This window comes from Rhea pennata, chromosome 1 (genome assembly GCF_028389875.1).
Source record: "Rhea pennata isolate bPtePen1 chromosome 1, bPtePen1.pri, whole genome shotgun sequence".
NCBI lineage: Eukaryota > Metazoa > Chordata > Aves > Rheiformes > Rheidae > Rhea > Rhea pennata.
The window spans coordinates 212,510,244-212,522,726 of record NC_084663.1 but is presented as its reverse complement, the minus strand read 5'-3'; the positions used below and the strand labels follow the sequence as shown (position 1 = coordinate 212,522,726).

The window sequence follows — 12,483 nt, the reverse complement described above, 5'->3', positions numbered from 1 at the left end:
AGGAGTGGCTGACACCCCTGAGGGCTGTGCTGCCATCCAGAGAGACCTGGACAGGCTGGAGAGTTGGGCGGAGAGGAACCTCCTGAGGTTCAACAAGGGCAAGTGGAGGGCCCTGCACCTAGGGAGAAATAACCATGGGCACCAGCCCAAGCTGGGGTCTGCCCTTGTGGAGAGCAGCTCTGCAGAGAAGGAGCTGGGAGTGCCGGTGGATGACAAGTTGGCCATGTGGCCAGCATGGCTTGTGGCCAGGAAGGCCAGTGGTCTCCTGGGGTGCATTGGAAAGAGTTTTGCCAGTCCGAGCTGGGGGCTGCCCTTGTGGAGAGCAGCTCTGCAGAGAAGGAGCTGGGAGTGCTGGTGGATGACAAGTTGGCCATGTGGCCAGCATGGCTTGTGGCCAGGAAGGCCAGTGGTCTCCTGGGGTGCATTGAGAAGAGTTTTGCCAGCCCAAGCTGGGGGCTGCCCTTGTGGAGAGCAGCTCTGCAGAGAAGGAGCTGGGAGTGCTGGTGGATGACAAGTTGGCCACGTGGCCAGCATGGCTTGTGGCCAGGAAGGCCAGTGGTCTCCTGGGGTGCATTGGAAAGAGTGTTGCCAGCAGGTCAGCAGCATTTCTGCAATGGGCAGAAAGTGAAGCACAGGAAGTTCCACCGGAAGGTGAGGGAGAATTTCTTCCCTGCGAGAAGTGATGGAGCCCTGGAGCAGGTTGCCCAGAGAGGTTGTGGAGTCTCCTTGTCTGGAGATATTCAAAACCTGCCTGGACGTGATCCTGTGCAATGTGCTCCAGGTGACTCTGCTTGAGCAGGGAGGTTGGACTAGATGATCTCCAGAGGTCCCTTCCATCAACCTCAACCATTCTGTGATTCTCTAACGTCCTCCTCCTGGTCTTGCTGACTCCAAACTACCAGGGATAGAAGAGCGCTTGTGCTCCCTGCTCCCAGCACATCTGCTGCCGAGAGCTGGGCAGGCTCTGGGCCTCGCAGCTGCCTCAGCCTGTGCCTAGCCCCAGCAGCACTTGGGCTCTGGCTGTTCCCTCTGTTGGGGGCACCTGGTCTTGCTAGGAGGCCTCAGCTCCTTCTGGATGCTCCCAGCTCTTCTAGCTGTCTGGCCAGGGTGATGCGAGGGCGGTTTCTGAGCAACATGAGATGGAACAAATCCCATTTCTGTAGTGTGAGGGCTTGTCTCTCCTGGGCCTCATTTTATCTGAGGAATCTCTGCGTTAGCTCATTCAGAGCCATACCGATGATTCGGGACTCTGAGTGCTGCACAGAATTGTAATGGCTGGCAGATATCAATGTGCCCCTTTTCAACATGCACAAATCTGCCGCTAGGACCAAGCACAGTAATTCCCTGGGAACATGCGGGGCAGGGGGAGGGGGGGATTTAATCAAAGAAGCAAGTGGCAAGAGTGCAAGAAGGCTGAGGTGAGACTTGACCAACATCCCACATGGCGATGCTGCCAAAGAGCACTTGAAAACCGCCCTTGCTCAACAGTCCTCCTTTTGTGGGGTGCATTTCTTGCACTATTCCTTGTCCTGGTGCACAACAAGTTGACCGTGAGCCAGCAATGGGCTCTTGTGGCAACAAAGGCCAGTGGCATCCTGGGCTACGTTCGGAGGAGTGTTGCCAGTAAGCTGAGGGAGGTGATCCTTCCCATGGTGAGGCCACACCTGGAGTGCTGTTTCCAGTCCTGGGCTCTCCAGGACAAGGGGGCTACTGGAGTGAGTTCAGCAAAAGGCTACTAAGATGATGAAGAGACTGGAGCATCTCTCATGAGGAGAGAGTTGGGACTGTTCAGCCTGGAGAAGAAAAGGCTGAGCGAGCTTATCAGTGTGTAGAAGTATCTGAAGGGAGAGCGTAAAGAGGACAGGGCCAGGCTCTTCTCAGCGTTGCCCTGTGATAGGACAAGAGGCAACAGGCATAAACTGGAACATACGGAGTTCTGCTTGAACACTAGAAAACTCTTTCCTGTGACGGTGACCGATCCCTGGAACAGGTTGTCTTGAGAGGTTGTGAAATCTCCATGCTTGAAGATATTCACAGCCTGACCAGACAGGGTCCTGGGCAGCCTGCTCTTGGTGACCCTGCTTGGGCAGAGTTGGACTAGATGAACTCCAGATGTCTTTTCTAACCCAACTGCCCTGCGATCTGTGAGTCTGGTGAGGCACTCACCAGCTTTCATGCCCGGCTCCTATGCATACACAGAGGTGGTCTTCCCGCAGCAGAAGACCCATGCAGCAGCAGCTTTTCCAGGTCTGTGGCTACAGCCAGCCCTATGCACACTTTTGGTATGAGATGTCTTTCTCCACGGGAAAAGTCGGGTGGATGAAAGCCAGACCATGCTGTCTCCAGGACAGGGCTCGGAGCCACGAGTCCGCGGAACATGAGGTGTCCTCAGCAGACATCTGCTCACCTGCAGTGCCTGCTGATGGCCTCTTCCCAGGGAGGCTGGCCCAGGGTAAGCTCAGGGCTCGGGATGCCCCAAGAGTGAGCTGCGCAGCGTGACTCCCGGCCTCAGCACCTCAGTGCCCAGAGCTCTCTCCATGGCTCATTGGTCTGCCAGGGACCCTAAGCCTGGTTACAGGATGTGTTTGGGACCCTGGACTTGGCCGGGCTCCTTTCTGGCAGCGTCGAAGGATCAAGAGTGTCCCAGGCACTGAGACAAGCAAAGAGCTTGCGTGTTGGAGGACCTTTGAGGAAGCTTCTTTGTTTAGTGCTTCTCCTGAGGCTTTCTAGGGTCCAACAAATTCCGCCAGGAAAGCAGGGGACTGACACTGCTCTCAGCAGTTGTTTCAGCACAGCTTCACCAATATTCCGATCCTTTATCCACCCCCATTCAGGTGGGTTTCTGTAGTGTAGTGGTTATCACATTCGCCTAACACGCGAAAGGTCCCCGGTTCGAGACCGGGCAGAAACACATTGTTTAGTTTGCTGATGATGCCAAGCTGGGAGGAGTGGCTGACACCCCTGAGGGCTGTGCTGCCATCCAGAGAGACCTGGACAGGCTGGAGAGTTGGGCGGAGAGGAACCTCCTGAGGTTCAACAAGGGCAAGTGGAGGGCCCTGCACCTAGGGAGAAATAACCATGGGCACCAGCCCAAGCTGGGGTCTGCCCTTGTGGAGAGCAGCTCTGCAGAGAAGGAGCTGGGAGTGCCGGTGGATGACAAGTTGGCCATGTGGCCAGCATGGCTTGTGGCCAGGAAGGCCAGTGGTCTCCTGGGGTGCATTGGAAAGAGTTTTGCCAGTCCGAGCTGGGGGCTGCCCTTGTGGAGAGCAGCTCTGCAGAGAAGGAGCTGGGAGTGCTGGTGGATGACAAGTTGGCCATGTGGCCAGCATGGCTTGTGGCCAGGAAGGCCAGTGGTCTCCTGGGGTGCATTGAGAAGAGTTTTGCCAGCCCAAGCTGGGGGCTGCCCTTGTGGAGAGCAGCTCTGCAGAGAAGGAGCTGGGAGTGCTGGTGGATGACAAGTTGGCCACGTGGCCAGCATGGCTTGTGGCCAGGAAGGCCAGTGGTCTCCTGGGGTGCATTGGAAAGAGTGTTGCCAGCAGGTCAGCAGCATTTCTGCAATGGGCAGAAAGTGAAGCACAGGAAGTTCCACCGGAAGGTGAGGGAGAATTTCTTCCCTGCGAGAAGTGATGGAGCCCTGGAGCAGGTTGCCCAGAGAGGTTGTGGAGTCTCCTTGTCTGGAGATATTCAAAACCTGCCTGGACGTGATCCTGTGCAATGTGCTCCAGGTGACTCTGCTTGAGCAGGGAGGTTGGACTAGATGATCTCCAGAGGTCCCTTCCATCAACCTCAACCATTCTGTGATTCTCTAATGTCCTCCTCCTGGTCTTGCTGACTCCAAACTACCAGGGATAGAAGAGCGCTTGTGCTCCCTGCTCCCAGCACATCTGCTGCCGAGAGCTGGGCAGGCTCTGGGCCTCGCAGCTGCCTCAGCCTGTGCCTAGCCCCAGCAGCACTTGGGCTCTGGCTGTTCCCTCTGTTGGGGGCACTGGTCTTGCTAGGAGGCCTCAGCTCCTTCTGGATGCTCCCAGCTCTTCTAGCTGTCTGGCCAGGGTGATGCGAGGGCGGTTTCTGAGCAACATGAGATGGAACAAATCCCATTTCTGTAGTGTGAGGGCTTGTCTCTCCTGGGCCTCATTTTATCTGAGGAATCTCTGCGTTAGCTCATTCAGAGCCATACCGATGATTCGGGACTCTGAGTGCTGCACAGAATTGTAATGGCTGGCAGATATCAATGTGCCCCTTTTCAACATGCACAAATCTGCCGCTAGGACCAAGCACAGTAATTCCCTGGGAACATGCGGGGCAGGGGGAGGGGGGGATTTAATCAAAGAAGCAAGTGGCAAGAGTGCAAGAAGGCTGAGGTGAGACTTGACCAACATCCCACATGGCGATGCTGCCAAAGAGCACTTGAAAACCGCCCTTGCTCAACAGTCCTCCTTTTGTGGGGTGCATTTCTTGCACTATTCCTTGTCCTGGTGCACAACAAGTTGACCGTGAGCCAGCAATGGGCTCTTGTGGCAACAAAGGCCAGTGGCATCCTGGGCTACGTTCGGAGGAGTGTTGCCAGTAAGCTGAGGGAGGTGATCCTTCCCATGGTGAGGCCACACCTGGAGTGCTGTTTCCAGTCCTGGGCTCTCCAGGACAAGGGGGCTACTGGAGTGAGTTCAGCAAAAGGCTACTAAGATGATGAAGAGACTGGAGCATCTCTCATGAGGAGAGAGTTGGGACTGTTCAGCCTGGAGAAGAAAAGGCTGAGCGAGCTTATCAGTGTGTAGAAGTATCTGAAGGGAGAGCGTAAAGAGGACAGGGCCAGGCTCTTCTCAGCGTTGCCCTGTGATAGGACAAGAGGCAACAGGCATAAACTGGAACATACGGAGTTCTGCTTGAACACTAGAAAACTCTTTCCTGTGACGGTGACCGATCCCTGGAACAGGTTGTCTTGAGAGGTTGTGAAATCTCCATGCTTGAAGATATTCACAGCCTGACCAGACAGGGTCCTGGGCAGCCTGCTCTTGGTGACCCTGCTTGGGCAGAGTTGGACTAGATGAACTCCAGATGTCTTTTCTAACCCAACTGCCCTGCGATCTGTGAGTCTGGTGAGGCACTCACCAGCTTTCATGCCCGGCTCCTATGCATACACAGAGGTGGTCTTCCCGCAGCAGAAGACCCATGCAGCAGCAGCTTTTCCAGGTCTGTGGCTACAGCCAGCCCTATGCACACTTTTGGTATGAGATGTCTTTCTCCACGGGAAAAGTCGGGTGGATGAAAGCCAGACCATGCTGTCTCCAGGACAGGGCTCGGAGCCACGAGTCCGCGGAACATGAGGTGTCCTCAGCAGACATCTGCTCACCTGCAGTGCCTGCTGATGGCCTCTTCCCAGGGAGGCTGGCCCAGGGTAAGCTCAGGGCTCGGGATGCCCCAAGAGTGAGCTGCGCAGCGTGACTCCCGGCCTCAGCACCTCAGTGCCCAGAGCTCTCTCCATGGCTCATTGGTCTGCCAGGGACCCTAAGCCTGGTTACAGGATGTGTTTGGGACCCTGGACTTGGCCGGGCTCCTTTCTGGCAGCGTCGAAGGATCAAGAGTGTCCCAGGCACTGAGACAAGCAAAGAGCTTGCGTGTTGGAGGACCTTTGAGGAAGCTTCTTTGTTTAGTGCTTCTCCTGAGGCTTTCTAGGGTCCAACAAATTCCGCCAGGAAAGCAGGGGACTGACACTGCTCTCAGCAGTTGTTTCAGCACAGCTTCACCAATATTCCGATCCTTTATCCACCCCCATTCAGGTGGGTTTCTGTAGTGTAGTGGTTATCACATTCGCCTAACACGCGAAAGGTCCCCGGTTCGAGACCGGGCAGAAACACATTGTTTAGTTTGCTGATGATGCCAAGCTGGGAGGAGTGGCTGACACCCCTGAGGGCTGTGCTGCCATCCAGAGAGACCTGGACAGGCTGGAGAGTTGGGCGGAGAGGAACCTCCTGAGGTTCAACAAGGGCAAGTGGAGGGCCCTGCACCTAGGGAGAAATAACCATGGGCACCAGCCCAAGCTGGGGTCTGCCCTTGTGGAGAGCAGCTCTGCAGAGAAGGAGCTGGGAGTGCCGGTGGATGACAAGTTGGCCATGTGGCCAGCATGGCTTGTGGCCAGGAAGGCCAGTGGTCTCCTGGGGTGCATTGGGAAGAGTTTTGCCAGTCCGAGCTGGGGGCTGCCCTTGTGGAGAGCAGCTCTGCAGAGAAGGAGCTGGGAGTGCTGGTGGATGACAAGTTGGCCATGTGGCCAGCATGGCTTGTGGCCAGGAAGGCCAGTGGTCTCCTGGGGTGCATTGAGAAGAGTTTTGCCAGCCCAAGCTGGGGGCTGCCCTTGTGGAGAGCAGCTCTGCAGAGAAGGAGCTGGGAGTGCTGGTGGATGACAAGTTGGCCACGTGGCCAGCATGGCTTGTGGCCAGGAAGGCCAGTGGTCTCCTGGGGTGCATTGGAAAGAGTGTTGCCAGCAGGTCAGCAGCATTTCTGCAATGGGCAGAAAGTGAAGCACAGGAAGTTCCACCGGAAGGTGAGGGAGAATTTCTTCCCTGCGAGAAGTGATGGAGCCCTGGAGCAGGTTGCCCAGAGAGGTTGTGGAGTCTCCTTGTCTGGAGATATTCAAAACCTGCCTGGACGTGATCCTGTGCAATGTGCTCCAGGTGACTCTGCTTGAGCAGGGAGGTTGGACTAGATGATCTCCAGAGGTCCCTTCCATCAACCTCAACCATTCTGTGATTCTCTAATGTCCTCCTCCTGGTCTTGCTGACTCCAAACTACCAGGGATAGAAGAGCGCTTGTGCTCCCTGCTCCCAGCACATCTGCTGCCGAGAGCTGGGCAGGCTCTGGGCCTCGCAGCTGCCTCAGCCTGTGCCTAGCCCCAGCAGCACTTGGGCTCTGGCTGTTCCCTCTGTTGGGGGCACTGGTCTTGCTAGGAGGCCTCAGCTCCTTCTGGATGCTCCCAGCTCTTCTAGCTGTCTGGCCAGGGTGATGCGAGGGCGGTTTCTGAGCAACATGAGATGGAACAAATCCCATTTCTGTAGTGTGAGGGCTTGTCTCTCCTGGGCCTCATTTTATCTGAGGAATCTCTGCGTTAGCTCATTCAGAGCCATACCGATGATTCGGGACTCTGAGTGCTGCACAGAATTGTAATGGCTGGCAGATATCAATGTGCCCCTTTTCAACATGCACAAATCTGCCGCTAGGACCAAGCACAGTAATTCCCTGGGAACATGCGGGGCAGGGGGAGGGGGGGATTTAATCAAAGAAGCAAGTGGCAAGAGTGCAAGAAGGCTGAGGTGAGACTTGACCAACATCCCACATGGCGATGCTGCCAAAGAGCACTTGAAAACCGCCCTTGCTCAACAGTCCTCCTTTTGTGGGGTGCATTTCTTGCACTATTCCTTGTCCTGGTGCACAACAAGTTGACCGTGAGCCAGCAATGGGCTCTTGTGGCAACAAAGGCCAGTGGCATCCTGGGCTACGTTCGGAGGAGTGTTGCCAGTAAGCTGAGGGAGGTGATCCTTCCCATGGTGAGGCCACACCTGGAGTGCTGTTTCCAGTCCTGGGCTCTCCAGGACAAGGGGGCTACTGGAGTGAGTTCAGCAAAAGGCTACTAAGATGATGAAGAGACTGGAGCATCTCTCATGAGGAGAGAGTTGGGACTGTTCAGCCTGGAGAAGAAAAGGCTGAGCGAGCTTATCAGTGTGTAGAAGTATCTGAAGGGAGAGCGTAAAGAGGACAGGGCCAGGCTCTTCTCAGCGTTGCCCTGTGATAGGACAAGAGGCAACAGGCATAAACTGGAACATATGGAGTTCTGCTTGAACACTAGAAAACTCTTTCCTGTGACGGTGACCGATCCCTGGAACAGGTTGTCTTGAGAGGTTGTGAAATCTCCATGCTTGAAGATATTCACAGCCTGACCAGACAGGGTCCTGGGCAGCCTGCTCTTGGTGACCCTGCTTGGGCAGAGTTGGACTAGATGAACTCCAGATGTCTTTTCTAACCCAACTGCCCTGCGATCTGTGAGTCTGGTGAGGCACTCACCAGCTTTCATGCCCGGCTCCTATGCATACACAGAGGTGGTCTTCCCGCAGCAGAAGACCCATGCAGCAGCAGCTTTTCCAGGTCTGTGGCTACAGCCAGCCCTATGCACACTTTTGGTATGAGATGTCTTTCTCCACGGGAAAAGTCGGGTGGATGAAAGCCAGACCATGCTGTCTCCAGGACAGGGCTCGGAGCCACGAGTCCGCGGAACATGAGGTGTCCTCAGCAGACATCTGCTCACCTGCAGTGCCTGCTGATGGCCTCTTCCCAGGGAGGCTGGCCCAGGGTAAGCTCAGGGCTCGGGATGCCCCAAGAGTGAGCTGCGCAGCGTGACTCCCGGCCTCAGCACCTCAGTGCCCAGAGCTCTCTCCATGGCTCATTGGTCTGCCAGGGACCCTAAGCCTGGTTACAGGATGTGTTTGGGACCCTGGACTTGGCCGGGCTCCTTTCTGGCAGCGTCGAAGGATCAAGAGTGTCCCAGGCACTGAGACAAGCAAAGAGCTTGCGTGTTGGAGGACCTTTGAGGAAGCTTCTTTGTTTAGTGCTTCTCCTGAGGCTTTCTAGGGTCCAACAAATTCCGCCAGGAAAGCAGGGGACTGACACTGCTCTCAGCAGTTGTTTCAGCACAGCTTCACCAATATTCCGATCCTTTATCCACCCCCATTCAGGTGGGTTTCTGTAGTGTAGTGGTTATCACATTCGCCTAACACGCGAAAGGTCCCCGGTTCGAGACCGGGCAGAAACACATTGTTTAGTTTGCTGATGATGCCAAGCTGGGAGGAGTGGCTGACACCCCTGAGGGCTGTGCTGCCATCCAGAGAGACCTGGACAGGCTGGAGAGTTGGGCGGAGAGGAACCTCCTGAGGTTCAACAAGGGCAAGTGGAGGGCCCTGCACCTAGGGAGAAATAACCATGGGCACCAGCCCAAGCTGGGGTCTGCCCTTGTGGAGAGCAGCTCTGCAGAGAAGGAGCTGGGAGTGCCGGTGGATGACAAGTTGGCCATGTGGCCAGCATGGCTTGTGGCCAGGAAGGCCAGTGGTCTCCTGGGGTGCATTGGAAAGAGTTTTGCCAGTCTGAGCTGGGGGCTGCCCTTGTGGAGAGCAGCTCTGCAGAGAAGGAGCTGGGAGTGCTGGTGGATGACAAGTTGGCCATGTGGCCAGCATGGCTTGTGGCCAGGAAGGCCAGTGGTCTCCTGGGGTGCATTGAGAAGAGTTTTGCCAGCCCAAGCTGGGGGCTGCCCTTGTGGAGAGCAGCTCTGCAGAGAAGGAGCTGGGAGTGCTGGTGGATGACAAGTTGGCCACGTGGCCAGCATGGCTTGTGGCCAGGAAGGCCAGTGGTCTCCTGGGGTGCATTGGAAAGAGTGTTGCCAGCAGGTCAGCAGCATTTCTGCAATGGGCAGAAAGTGAAGCACAGGAAGTTCCACCGGAAGGTGAGGGAGAATTTCTTCCCTGCGAGAAGTGATGGAGCCCTGGAGCAGGTTGCCCAGAGAGGTTGTGGAGTCTCCTTGTCTGGAGATATTCAAAACCTGCCTGGACGTGATCCTGTGCAATGTGCTCCAGGTGACTCTGCTTGAGCAGGGAGGTTGGACTAGATGATCTCCAGAGGTCCCTTCCATCAACCTCAACCATTCTGTGATTCTCTAATGTCCTCCTCCTGGTCTTGCTGACTCCAAACTACCAGGGATAGAAGAGCGCTTGTGCTCCCTGCTCCCAGCACATCTGCTGCCGAGAGCTGGGCAGGCTCTGGGCCTCGCAGCTGCCTCAGCCTGTGCCTAGCCCCAGCAGCACTTGGGCTCTGGCTGTTCCCTCTGTTGGGGGCACTGGTCTTGCTAGGAGGCCTCAGCTCCTTCTGGATGCTCCCAGCTCTTCTAGCTGTCTGGCCAGGGTGATGCGAGGGCGGTTTCTGAGCAACATGAGATGGAACAAATCCCATTTCTGTAGTGTGAGGGCTTGTCTCTCCTGGGCCTCATTTTATCTGAGGAATCTCTGCGTTAGCTCATTCAGAGCCATACCGATGATTCGGGACTCTGAGTGCTGCACAGAATTGTAATGGCTGGCAGATATCAATGTGCCCCTTTTCAACATGCACAAATCTGCCGCTAGGACCAAGCACAGTAATTCCCTGGGAACATGCGGGGCAGGGGGAGGGGGGGATTTAATCAAAGAAGCAAGTGGCAAGAGTGCAAGAAGGCTGAGGTGAGACTTGACCAACATCCCACATGGCGATGCTGCCAAAGAGCACTTGAAAACCGCCCTTGCTCAACAGTCCTCCTTTTGTGGGGTGCATTTCTTGCACTATTCCTTGTCCTGGTGCACAACAAGTTGACCGTGAGCCAGCAATGGGCTCTTGTGGCAACAAAGGCCAGTGGCATCCTGGGCTACGTTCGGAGGAGTGTTGCCAGTAAGCTGAGGGAGGTGATCCTTCCCATGGTGAGGCCACACCTGGAGTGCTGTTTCCAGTCCTGGGCTCTCCAGGACAAGGGGGCTACTGGAGTGAGTTCAGCAAAAGGCTACTAAGATGATGAAGAGACTGGAGCATCTCTCATGAGGAGAGAGTTGGGACTGTTCAGCCTGGAGAAGAAAAGGCTGAGCGAGCTTATCAGTGTGTAGAAGTATCTGAAGGGAGAGCGTAAAGAGGACAGGGCCAGGCTCTTCTCAGCGTTGCCCTGTGATAGGACAAGAGGCAACAGGCATAAACTGGAACATATGGAGTTCTGCTTGAACACTAGAAAACTCTTTCCTGTGACGGTGACCGATCCCTGGAACAGGTTGTCTTGAGAGGTTGTGAAATCTCCATGCTTGAAGATATTCACAGCCTGACCAGACAGGGTCCTGGGCAGCCTGCTCTTGGTGACCCTGCTTGGGCAGAGTTGGACTAGATGAACTCCAGATGTCTTTTCTAACCCAACTGCCCTGCGATCTGTGAGTCTGGTGAGGCACTCACCAGCTTTCATGCCCGGCTCCTATGCATACACAGAGGTGGTCTTCCCGCAGCAGAAGACCCATGCAGCAGCAGCTTTTCCAGGTCTGTGGCTACAGCCAGCCCTATGCACACTTTTGGTATGAGATGTCTTTCTCCACGGGAAAAGTCGGGTGGATGAAAGCCAGACCATGCTGTCTCCAGGACAGGGCTCGGAGCCACGAGTCCGCGGAACATGAGGTGTCCTCAGCAGACATCTGCTCACCTGCAGTGCCTGCTGATGGCCTCTTCCCAGGGAGGCTGGCCCAGGGTAAGCTCAGGGCTCGGGATGCCCCAAGAGTGAGCTGCGCAGCGTGACTCCCGGCCTCAGCACCTCAGTGCCCAGAGCTCTCTCCATGGCTCATTGGTCTGCCAGGGACCCTAAGCCTGGTTACAGGATGTGTTTGGGACCCTGGACTTGGCCGGGCTCCTTTCTGGCAGCGTCGAAGGATCAAGAGTGTCCCAGGCACTGAGACAAGCAAAGAGCTTGCGTGTTGGAGGACCTTTGAGGAAGCTTCTTTGTTTAGTGCTTCTCCTGAGGCTTTCTAGGGTCCGACAAATTCCGCCAGGAAAGCAGGGGACTGACACTGCTCTCAGCAGTTGTTTCAGCACAGCTTCACCAATATTCCGATCCTTTATCCACCCCCATTCAGGTGGGTTTCTGTAGTGTAGTGGTTATCACATTCGCCTAACACGCGAAAGGTCCCCGGTTCGAGACCGGGCAGAAACACATTGTTTAGTTTGCTGATGATGCCAAGCTGGGAGGAGTGGCTGACACCCCTGAGGGCTGTGCTGCCATCCAGAGAGACCTGGACAGGCTGGAGAGTTGGGCGGAGAGGAACCTCCTGAGGTTCAACAAGGGCAAGTGGAGGGCCCTGCACCTAGGGAGAAATAACCATGGGCACCAGCCCAAGCTGGGGTCTGCCCTTGTGGAGAGCAGCTCTGCAGAGAAGGAGCTGGGAGTGCCGGTGGATGACAAGTTGGCCATGTGGCCAGCATGGCTTGTGGCCAGGAAGGCCAGTGGTCTCCTGGGGTGCATTGGAAAGAGTTTTGCCAGTCTGAGCTGGGGGCTGCCCTTGTGGAGAGCAGCTCTGCAGAGAAGGAGCTGGGAGTGCTGGTGGATGACAAGTTGGCCATGTGGCCAGCATGGCTTGTGGCCAGGAAGGCCAGTGGTCTCCTGGGGTGCATTGAGAAGAGTTTTGCCAGCCCAAGCTGGGGGCTGCCCTTGTGGAGAGCAGCTCTGCAGAGAAGGAGCTGGGAGTGCTGGTGGATGACAAGTTGGCCACGTGGCCAGCATGGCTTGTGGCCAGGAAGGCCAGTGGTCTCCTGGGGTGCATTGGAAAGAGTGTTGCCAGCAGGTCAGCAGCATTTCTGCAATGGGCAGAAAGTGAAGCACAGGAAGTTCCACCGGAAGGTGAGGGAGAATTTCTTCCCTGCGAGAAGTGATGGAGCCCTGGAGCAGGTTGCCCAGAG

The 12,483-nt window shown here is 55.9% G+C and overlaps 4 non-coding genes across 4 annotated transcripts; all 4 read left to right on the top strand.

Moving 5' to 3' along the window:
* The first annotated feature begins 2,838 nt into the window (after window positions 1-2,838).
* On the top strand, window positions 2,839-2,911 carry TRNAV-AAC (transfer RNA valine (anticodon AAC)). Its single transcript has one exon. It is a non-coding gene; the product is annotated as a tRNA-Val (tRNA).
* A 2,870-nt stretch (window positions 2,912-5,781) lies between these two features.
* Window positions 5,782-5,854, top strand: TRNAV-AAC (transfer RNA valine (anticodon AAC)). Its single transcript has one exon. It is a non-coding gene; the product is annotated as a tRNA-Val (tRNA).
* A 2,870-nt stretch (window positions 5,855-8,724) lies between these two features.
* On the top strand, window positions 8,725-8,797 carry TRNAV-AAC (transfer RNA valine (anticodon AAC)). The gene has a single exon. It is a non-coding gene; the product is annotated as a tRNA-Val (tRNA).
* A 2,870-nt stretch (window positions 8,798-11,667) lies between these two features.
* Window positions 11,668-11,740, top strand: TRNAV-AAC (transfer RNA valine (anticodon AAC)). The gene has a single exon. It is a non-coding gene; the product is annotated as a tRNA-Val (tRNA).
* The last annotated feature ends 743 nt before the right edge of the window (window positions 11,741-12,483 follow it).